Here is a 10,581-nt window from a genome sequence, read left to right on the forward strand (position 1 = left end):
AAACTGGCGGAGGCCATGTTGGTACACCCAGCATTAGGAAGCTGGCGGAGGCCATGTTGGTACACCCAGCAGTAGGAAGCTGGCGGAGGCCATGTTGGTACACCCAGCAGTAGGAAGCTGGCGGAGGCCATGTTGGTACACCCAGCCGTAGGAAGATGGCAGTGGCCATGTTGGTACACCCAGCAGTAGGAAGGTGGCAGGGGCCATGTTGACAGACCCAGCAGTAGGAAACTGACGTCAGCAATGTTGGTACACCCAGCAGTAGGAAGTTGGCAGTGGCCATGTTGGTACACCCAGCAGTAGGTAGGTGGCAGAGGCCATGTTCACAGATCCAGCAGTAGGAAACTGGCGGAGGCCATGTTGGTACACCCAGCATTAGGAAGCTGGCGGAGGCCATGTTGGTACACCCAGCAGTAGGAAGCTGGCGGAGGCCATGTTGGTACACCCAGCAGTAGGAAGCTGGCGGAGGCCATGTTGGTACACACAGCCGTAGGAAGATGGCAATGGCCATGTTGGTACACCCAGCAGTAGGAAGGTGGCAGGGGCCATGTTGACAGACCCAGCAGTAGGAAACTGACGTCAGCCATGATGGTACACCCAGCAGTAGGAAGTTGGCAGTGGCCATGTTGGTACACCCAGCAGTAGGTAGGTGGCAGAGGCCATGTTCACAGATCCAGCAGTAGGAAACTGGCGGAGGCCATGTTGGTACACCCAGCAGTAGGAAGCTGGCGGAGGCCATGTGTGTACACCCAGCAGTAGGAAGCTGGCGGAGGCCATGTTGGTACACCCAGCAGTAGGAAGCTGGCGGAGGCCATGTTGGTACACCTAGCAGTAGGAAGCTGGCGGAAGCCATGTTGGTACACCCAGCAGTAGGAAGCTGGCGGAGGCCATGTTGGTACAACCAGCAGTAGGAAGGTGCAGAGGCCATGTTAGTCATCCCAGCAGTAGGAAGGTGGCAAAGGCCATGTTGGTACACCCAACAGTAGAAAGCTGGCAGTGGCCATGTTGGTACACCCAGCAGTAGGTGGGTGGCAGAGGCCATGTTCACAGATCCAGCAGTAGGAAACTGGCAGAGGCCATGTTGGTACACCCAGCAGTAGGAAGCTGGCGGAGGCCATGTTGGTACACCCAGCAGTAGGAAGCTGGCGGAGGCCATGTTGGTACAACCAGCAGTAGGAAGGTGCAGAGGCCATGTTAGTCATCCCAGCAGTAGGAAGGTGGCAAAGGCCATGTTGGTACACCCAACAGTAGAAAGCTGGCAGTGGCCATGTTGGTACACCCAGCAGTAGGAAGGTGGCGGAGGCCATGCTGGTACACCCAGCAGTGGGAAGCTGACAGAGGCCATGTTGGTACACCCAACAGCAGGAAGCTGGCAGTGGCCATGTTGGTACACCCAGCAGTAGGTAGGTGGCAGATGCCATGTTCACAGATCCAGCAGTAGGAAACTGGCAGAGGCCATGTTGGTACACCCAGCAGTAGGAAGCTGGCGGAGGCCATGTTGGTACACCCAGCAGTAGGAAGCTGGCGGAGGCCATGTTGGTACAACCAGCAGTAGGAAGGTGCAGAGGCCATGTTAGTCATCCCAGCAGTAGGAAGGTGGCAAAGGCCATGTTGGTACACCCAACAGTAGAAAGCTGGCAGTGGCCATGTTGGTACACCCAGCAGTAGGAAGGTGGCGGAGGCCATGCTGGTACACCCAGCAGTGGGAAGCTGACAGAGGCCATGTTGGTACACCCAACAGCAGGAAGCTGGCAGTGGCCATGTTGGTACACCCAGCAGTAGGTAGGTGGCAGATGCCATGTTCACAGATCCAGCAGTAGGAAACTGGCGGAGGCCATGTTGGTACACCCAGCAGTAGGAAGCTGGCGGAGGCCATGTTGGTACACCCAGCAGTAGGAAGCTGACAGAGGCCATGTTGGTACACCCAGCAGTAGGATGCTGGCAGTGGCCATGTTGGTACACCCAGCAGTAGGTAGGTGGCAGAGGCCATGTTTACAGATCCAGCAGTAGGAAACTGGCGGAGGCCATGTTGGTACACCCAGCAGTAGGAAGCTGGCGGAGGCCATGTTGGTACACCAAGCAGTAGGAAGCTGGCGGAGGCCATGTTGGTACACCCAGCAGTAGGAAGCTGGTGGAGGCCATGTTGGTACACCCAGCAGTAGGAAGCTGGCGGAGGCCATGTTGGTACACCCAGCAGTAGGAAGCTGGCGGAGGCCATGTTGGTACACCCAGCAGTAGGAAGCTGGCGGAGGCCATGTTGGTACACCCAGCTGTAGGAAGCTGGCGGAGGCCATGTTGGTACACCCAGCTGTAGGAAACTGGCCGAAGCCATGTTGATATACCTAGCAGTAGGAAAGTGGGGGAGGCGATGTTGGTACACCCAGCAGTAGGAAGCTGGCCGAGGCCATGTTGGCACACCCAGCAGTAGGAAGCTGGCAGTGGCCATGTTGGAACACCCAGCCGTAGGAAGATGGCAGTGGCCATGTTGGTACACCCAGCAGTAGGAAGGTGGCAGGGGCCATGTTGACAGACCCAGCAGTAGGAAACTGACGTCAGCCATGTTGGTACACCCAGCAGTAGGAAGTTGGCAGTGGCCATGTTGGTACACCCAGCAGTAGGTAGGTGGCAGAGGCCATGTTCACAGATCCAGCAGTAGGAAACTGGCGGAGGCCATGTTGGTACACCCAGCATTAGGAAGCTGGCGGAGGCCATGTTGGTACACCCAGCAGTAGGAAGCTGGCGGAGGCCATGTTGGTACACCCAGCAGTAGGAAGCTGGCGGAGGCCATGTTGGTACACCCAGCCGTAGGAAGATGGCAGTGGCCATGTTGGTACACCCAGCAGTAGGAAGGTGGCAGGGGCCATGTTGACAGACCCAGCAGTAGGAAACTGACGTCAGCAATGTTGGTACACCCAGCAGTAGGAAGTTGGCAGTGGCCATGTTGGTACACCCAGCAGTAGGTAGGTGGCAGAGGCCATGTTCACAGATCCAGCAGTAGGAAACTGGCGGAGGCCATGTTGGTACACCCAGCAGTAGGAAGCTGGCGGAGGCCATGTGTGTACACCCAGCAGTAGGAAGCTGGCGGAGGCCATGTTGGTCCACCCAGCAGTAGGAAGCTGGCGGAGGCCATGTTGGTACACCTAGCAGTAGGAAGCTGGCGGAAGCCATGTTGGTACACCCAGCAGTAGGAAGCTGGCGGAGGCCATGTTGGTACAACCAGCAGTAGGAAGGTGCAGAGGCCATGTTAGTCATCCCAGCAGTAGGAAGGTGGCAAAGGCCATGTTGGTACACCCAACAGTAGAAAGCTGGCAGTGGCCATGTTGGTACACCCAGCAGTAGGTGGGTGGCAGAGGCCATGTTCACAGATCCAGCAGTAGGAAACTGGCGGAGGCCATGTTGGTACACCCAGCAGTAGGAAGCTGGCGAAGGCCATGTTGGTACACCCAGCAGTAGGAAGCTGGCGGAGGCCATGTTGGTACAACCAGCAGTAGGAAGGTGCAGAGGCCATGTTAGTCATCCCAGCAGCAGGAAGGTGGCAAAGGCCATGTTGGTACACCCAACAGTAGAAAGCTGGCAGTGGCCATGTTGGTACACCCAGCAGTAGGAAGGTGGCGGAGGCCATGCTGGTACACCCAGCAGTGGGAAGCTGACAGAGGCCATGTTGGTACACCCAGCAGCAGGAAGCTGGCAGTGGCCATGTTGGTACACCCAGCAGTAGGTAGGTGGCAGATGCCATGTTCACAGATCCAGCAGTAGGAAACTGGCGGAGGCCATGTTGGTACACCCAGCAGTAGGAAGCTGGCGGAGGCCATGTTGGTACACCCAGCAGTAGGAAGCTGGCGGAGGCCATGTTGGTACACCCAGCAGTAGGAAGCTGGCGGAGGCCATGTTGGTACACCCAGCAGTAGGAAGCTGGCGGAGGCCATGTTGGTATACCCAGCAGTAGGAAGCTGGCGGAGGCCATGTTGGTACACCCAGCAGTAGGAAGCTGGCGGAGGCCATGTTGGTACACCCAGCTGTAGGAAACTGGCGGAAGCCATGTTGATATACCTAGCAGTAGGAAAGTGGGGGACGCGATGTTGGTACACCCAGCAGTAGGAAGCTGGCCGAGGCCATGTTGGTACACCCAGCAGTATGAAGCTGGCCGAGGCCATGTTGATACACCCAGCAGTGGGAAGCTGGCAGAGGCCATGTTGGTACACCCAGCAGTAGGAAGCTGGCAGTGGCCATGTTGGTACCTCCAGCAATAGGAAGCTGGCAGTGGCCATGTTGGTACACCCAGCAGTAGGAAGGTGGCAGGGGTCATATTGACAGACCCAGCAGTAGGAAACTAATGGAAGCCATGTTGGCACACCCAGCAGTAGGAAGGTGTGCGGAGGCCCTGTTGGTACACCCAGCAGTAGGAAGCTGGCGGAGGCCATGTTGGTACACCCAGCAGTAGGAAGCTGGCAGTGGCCATGTTGGAACACCCAGCCGTAGGAAGATGGCAGTGGCCATGTTGGTACACCCAGCAGTAGGAAGGTGGCAGGGGCCATGTTGACAGACCCAGCAGTAGGAAACTGACGTCAGCCATGTTGGTACACCCAGCAGTAGGAAGTTGGCAGTGGCAATGTTGGTACACCCAGCAGTAGGAAGCTGGCGGAGGCCATGTTGGTACAACCAGCAGTAGGAAGGTGCAGAGGCCATGTTAGTCATCCCAGCAGTAGGAAGGTGGCAAAGGCCATGTTGGTACACCCAACAGTAGAAAGCTGGCAGTGGCCATGTTGGTACACCCAGCAGTAGGAAGGTGGCGGAGGCCATGCTGGTACACCCAGCAGTGGGAAGCTGACAGAGGCCATGTTGGTACACCCAGCAGCAGGAAGCTGGCAGTGGCCATGTTGGTACACCCAGCAGTAGGTAGGTGGCAGAGGCCATGTTCACAGATCCAGCAGTAGGAAACTGGCGGAGGCCATGTTGGTACACCCAGCAGTAGGAAGCTGGCGGAGGCCATGTTGGTACACCCAGCAGTAGGAAGCTGGCGGAGGCCATGTTGGTACACCCAGCAGTAGGAAGCTGGCGGAGGCCATGTTGGTACACCCAGCAGTAGGAAGCTGGCGGAGGCCATGTTGGTACACCCAGCAGTAGGAAGCTGGCGGAGGCCATGTTGGTACACCCAGCTGTAGGAAGCTGGTGGAGGCCATGTTGGTACACCCAGCTGTAGGAAACTGGCGGAAGCCATGTTGATATACCTAGCAGTAGGAAAGTGGGGGACGCGATGTTGGTACACCCAGCAGTAGGAAGCTGGCCGAGGCCATGTTGGTACACCCAGCAGTATGAAGCTGGCCGAGGCCATGTTGATACACCCAGCAGTGGGAAGCTGGCAGAGGCCATGTTGGTACACCCAGCAGTAGGAAGCTGGCAGTGGCCATGTTGGCACATCCAGCAATAGGAAGCTGGCAGTGGCCATGTTGGTACACCCAGCAGTAGGAAGGTGGCAGGGGTCATATTGACAGACCCAGCAGTAGGAAACTAATGGAAGCCATGTTGGCACACCCAGCAGTAGGAAGGTGTGCGGAGGCCATGTTGGTACACCCAGCAGTAGGAAGCTGGCGGAGGCCATGTTGGTACACCCAGCAGTAGGAAGCTGGCAGTGGCCATGTTGGAACACCCAGCCGTAGGAAGATGGCAGTGGTCATGTTGGTACACCCAGCAGTAGGAAGGTGGCAGGGGCCATGTTGACAGACCCAGTAGTAGGAATCTGACGTCAGCCATGTTGGTACACCCAGCAGTAGGAAGTTGGCAGTGGCCATGTTGGTACACCCAGCAGTAGGTAGGTGGCAGAGGTCATGTTCACAGATCCAGCAGTAGGAAACTGGCGGAGGCCATGTTGGTACACCCAGCAGTAGGAAGCTGGCGGAGGCCATGTTGGTACACCCAGCAGTAGGAAGCTGGCGGAGGCTATGTTGGTACACCCAGCAGTAGGAAGCTGGCGGAGGCCATGTTGGTACACCCAGCAGTAGGAAGCTGGCGGAGGCCATGTTGGTACACCCAGCTGTAGGAAGCTGGCGGAGGCCATGTTGGTACACCCAGCTGTAGGAAACTGGCGGAAGCCATGTTGATATACCTAGCAGTAGGAAAGTGGGGGAGGCGATGTTGGTACACCCAGCAGTAAGAAGCTGGCCGAGGCCATGTTGGGACACCCAGCAGTAGGAAGGTGTGCGGAGGCCATGTTGGTACACCCAGCAGTAGGAAGCTGGCGGAGGCCATGTTGGTACACCCAGCAGTAGGAAGCTGGCAGTGGCCATGTTGGAACACCCAGCTGTAGGAAACTGGCGGAAGCCATGTTGATATACCTAGCAGTAGGAAAGTGGGGGAGGCGATGTTGGTACACCCAGCAGTAGGAAGCTGGCCAAAACCATGTTGGCACACCCAGCAGTAGGAAGGTGTGCGGAGGCCATGTTGGCACACCCAGCAGTAGGAAGGTGTGCGGAGGCCATGTTGGTACACCCAGCAGTAGGAAGCTGGCAGTGGCCATGTTGGAACACCCAGCCGTAGGAAGATGGCAGTGGCCATGTTGGTACACCCAGCAGTAGGAAGGTGGCAGGGGCCATGTTGACAGACCCAGCAGTAGGAAACTGACGTCAGCCATGTTGGTACACCCAGCAGTAGGAAGTTGGCAGTGGCCATGTTGGTACACCCAGCAGTAGGTAGGTGGCAGAGGCCATGTTCACAGATCCAGCAGTAGGAAACTGGCGGAGGCCATGTTGGTACACCCAGCATTAGGAAGCTGGCGGAGGCCATGTTGGTACACCCAGCAGTAGGAAGCTGGCGGAGGCCATGTTGGTACACCCAGCAGTAGGAAGCTGGCGGAGGCCATGTTGGTACACCCAGCAGTAGGAAGCTGGCGGAGGCCATGTTGGTACAATCAGCAGTAGGAAGGTGCAGAGGCCATGTTAGTCATCCCAGCAGTAGAAAGGTGGCAAAGGCCATGTTGGTACACCCAACAGTAGAAAGCTGGCAGTTGCCATGTTGGTACACCCAGCAGTAGGTAGGTGGCAGAGGCCATGTTCACAGATCCAGCAGTAGGAAACTGGCGGAGGCCATGTTGTTACACCCAGCAGTAGGAAGCTGGCGGAGGCCATGTTGGTACAACCAGCAGTAGGAAGGTGCAGAGGCCATGTTAGTCATCCCAGCAGTAGGAAGGTGGCAAAGGCCATGTTGGTACACCCAACAGTAGAAAGCTGGTAGTGGCCATGTTGGTACACCCAGCAGTAGGAAGGTGGCGGAGGCCATGCTGGTACACCCAGCAGTGGGAAGCTGACAGAGGCCATGTTGGTACACCCAGCAGTAGGAAGCTGGCAGTGGCCATGTTGGTACACCCAGCAGTAGGTAGGTGGCAGAGGCCATGTTCACAGATCCAGCAGTAGGAAACTGGCGGAGGCCATGTTGGTACACCCAGCAGTAGGAAGCTGGCGGAGGCCATGTTGGTACACCCAGCAGTAGGAAGCTGGCGGAGGCCATGTTGGTACACCCAGCAGTAGGAAGCTGGCGGAGGCCATGTTGGTACACCCAGCAGTAGGAAGCTGGCGGAGGCCATGTTGGTACACCCAGCAGTAGGAAGCTGGCGGAGGCCATGTTGGTACACCCAGCAGTAGGAAGCTGGCGGAGGCCATGTTGGTACACCCAGCTGTAGGAAACTGGCGGAAGCCATGTTGATATACCTAGCAGTAGGAAAGTGGGGGAGGCGATGTTGGTACACCCAGCAGTAGGAAGCTGGCCGAGGCCATGTTGGCACACCCAGCAGTAGGAAGGTGTGCGGAGGCCATGTTGGTACACCCAGCAGTAGGAAGCTGGCGGAGGCCATGTTGGTACACCCAGCAGTAGGAAGCTGGCAGTGGCCATGTTGGAACACCCAGCCGTAGGAAGATGGCAGTGACCATGTTGGTACACCCAGCAGTAGGAAGGTGGCAGGGGCCATGTTGACAGACCCAGCAGTAGGAAACTGACGTCAGTCATGTTGGTACACCCAGCAGTAGGAAGTTGGCAGTGGCCATGTTGGTACACCCAGCAGTAGGTAGGTGGCAGAGGCCATGTTCACAGATCCAGCAGTAGGAATCTGGCGGAGGCCGTGTTGGTACACCCAGCATTAGGAAGCTGGCGGAGGCCATGTTGGTACACCCAGCAGTAGGAAGCTGGCGGAGGCCATGTTGGTACACCCAGCAGTAGGAAGCTGGCGGAGGCCATGTTGGTACACCCAGCAGTAGGAAGCTGGCGGAGGCCATGTTCGTACAATCAGCAGTAGGAAGGTGCAGAGGCCATGTTAGTCATCCCAGCAGTAGGAAGGTGGCAAAGGCCATGTTGGTACACCCAACAGTAGAAAGCTGGCAGTGGCCATGTTGGTACACCCAGCAGTAGGTAGGTGGCAGAGGCCATGTTCACAGATCCAGCAGTAGGAAACTGGCGGAGGCCATGTTGGTACACCCAGAAGTAGGAAATTGGCGGAGGCCATGTTGTTACACCCAGCAGTAGGAAGCTGGCGGAGGCCATGTTGGTACAACCAGCAGTAGGAAGGTGCAGAGGCCATGTTAGTCATCCCAGCAGTAGGAAGGTGGCAAAGGCCATGTTGTTACACCCAACAGTAGAAAGCTGGCAGTGGCCATGTTGGTACACCCAGCAGTAGGAAGGTGGCGGAGGCCATGCTGGTACACCCAGCAGTGGGAAGCTGACAGAGGCCATGTTGGTACACCCAGCAGTAGGAAGCTGGCAGTGGCCATGTTGGTACACCCAGCAGTAGGAAGCTGGCAGTGGCCATGTTGGTACACCCAGCAGTAGGTAGGTGGCAGAGGCCATGTTCACAGATCCAGCAGTAGGAAACTGGCGGAGGCCATGTTGGTACACCCAGCAGTAGGAAGCTGGCGGAGGCCATGTTGGTACACCCAGCAGTAGTAAGTTGGCGGAGGCCATGTTGGTACACCCAGCAGTAGGAAGCTGGCGGAGGCCATGTTGGTACACCCAGCAGTAGGAAGCTGGCAGAGGCCATGTTGGTACACCCAGCAGTAGGAAGCTGGCGGAGGCCATGTTGGTACACCCAGCTGTAGGAAGCTGGCGGAGGCCATGTTGGTACACCCAGCTGTAGGAAACTGGCGGAAGCCATGTTGATATACCTAGCAGTAGGAAAGTGGGGGACGCGATGTTGGTACACCCAGCAGTAGGAAGCTGGCCGAGGCCATGTTGGTACACCCAGCAGTATGAAGCTGGCCAAGGCCATGTTGATACACCCAGCAGTGGGAAGCTGGCAGTGGCCATGTTGGTACATCCAGCAATAGGAAGCTGGCAGTGGCCATGTTGGTACACCCAGCAGTAGGAAGGTGGCAGGGGTCATATTGACAGACCCAGCAGTAGGAAACTAATGGAAGCCATGTTGGCACACCCAGCAGTAGGAAGGTGTGCGGAGGCCATGTTGGTACATCCCAGCAGTAGGAAGGTGTGCGGAGGCCATGTTGGTACACCCAGCAGTAGGAAGCTGGCGGAGGCCATGTTGGTACACCCAGCAGTAGGAAGCTGGCAGTGGCCATGTTGGAACACCCAGCCGTAGGAAGATGGCAGTGGCCATGTTGGTACACCCAGCAGTAGGAAGGTGGCAGGGGCCATGTTGACAGACCCAGCAGTAGGAAACTGACGTCAGCCATGTTGGTACACCCAGCAGTAGGAAGTTGGCAGTGGCCATGTTGGTACACCCAGCAGTAGGTAGGTGGCAGAGGCCATGTTCACAGATCCAGCAGTAGGAAACTGGCGGAGGCCATGTTGGTACACCCAGCAGTAGGAAGCTGGCGGAGGCCATGTTGGTACACCCAGCAGTAGGAAGCTGGCGGAGGCCATGTTGGTACACCCAGCAGTAGGAAGCTGGCGGAGGCCATGTTGGTACACCCAGCCGTAGGAAGATGGCAGTGGCCATGTTGGTACACCCAGCAGTAGGAAGGTGGCAGGGGCCATGTTGACAGACCCAGCAGTAGGAAACTGATGTCAGCCATGTTGGTACACCCAGCAGTAGGAAGTTGGCAGTGGCCATGTTGGTACACCCAGCAGTAGGTAGGTGGCGGAGGCCATGTTGGTACACCCAGCAGTAGGAAGCTGGCGGAGGCCATGTTGGTACACCCAGCAGTAGGAAGCTGGCGGAGACCATGTGTGTACACCCAGCAGTAGGAAGCTGGCGGAGGCCATGTGTGTACACCCAGCAGTAGGAAGCTGGCGGAGGCCATGTTGGTACACCCAGCAGTAGGAAGCTGGCGGAGGCCATGTTGGTACACCTAGCAGTAGGAAGCTGGCGGAAGCCATGTTGGTACACCCAGCAGTAGGAAGCTGGCGGAGGCCATGTTGGTACAACCAGCAGTAGGAAGGTGCAGAGGCCATGTTAGTCATCCCAGCAGTAGGAAGGTGGCAAAGGCCATGTTGGTACACCCAACAGTAGAAAGCTGGCAGTGGCCATGTTGGTACACCCAGCAGTAGGTAGGTGGCAGAGGCCATGTTCACAGATCCAGCAGTAGGAAACTGGCGGAGGCCATGTTGGTACACCCAGCAGTAGGAAACTGGCGGAGGCCATGT

At 57.2% G+C, this 10,581-nt stretch overlaps 1 long non-coding RNA gene across 1 annotated transcript; it reads left to right on the forward strand.

The window, feature by feature from the left end:
• The first annotated feature begins 8,645 nt into the window (after positions 1–8,645).
• Positions 8,646–9,697, forward strand: LOC143998150 (uncharacterized). The gene is made up of 3 exons (XR_013277764.1): positions 8,646–8,811; positions 9,344–9,423; positions 9,464–9,697. It is a non-coding gene; the product is annotated as an uncharacterized LOC143998150 (long non-coding RNA).
• The last annotated feature ends 884 nt before the right edge of the window (positions 9,698–10,581 follow it).

The sequence above is a fragment of the Lithobates pipiens genome, unplaced genomic scaffold (genome assembly GCF_037356315.1).
Source record: "Lithobates pipiens isolate NorthernLeopardFrog02 unplaced genomic scaffold, aLitPip1_a1.2 Scaffold_19, whole genome shotgun sequence".
Taxonomy (NCBI): Eukaryota; Metazoa; Chordata; class Amphibia; order Anura; family Ranidae; genus Lithobates; species Lithobates pipiens.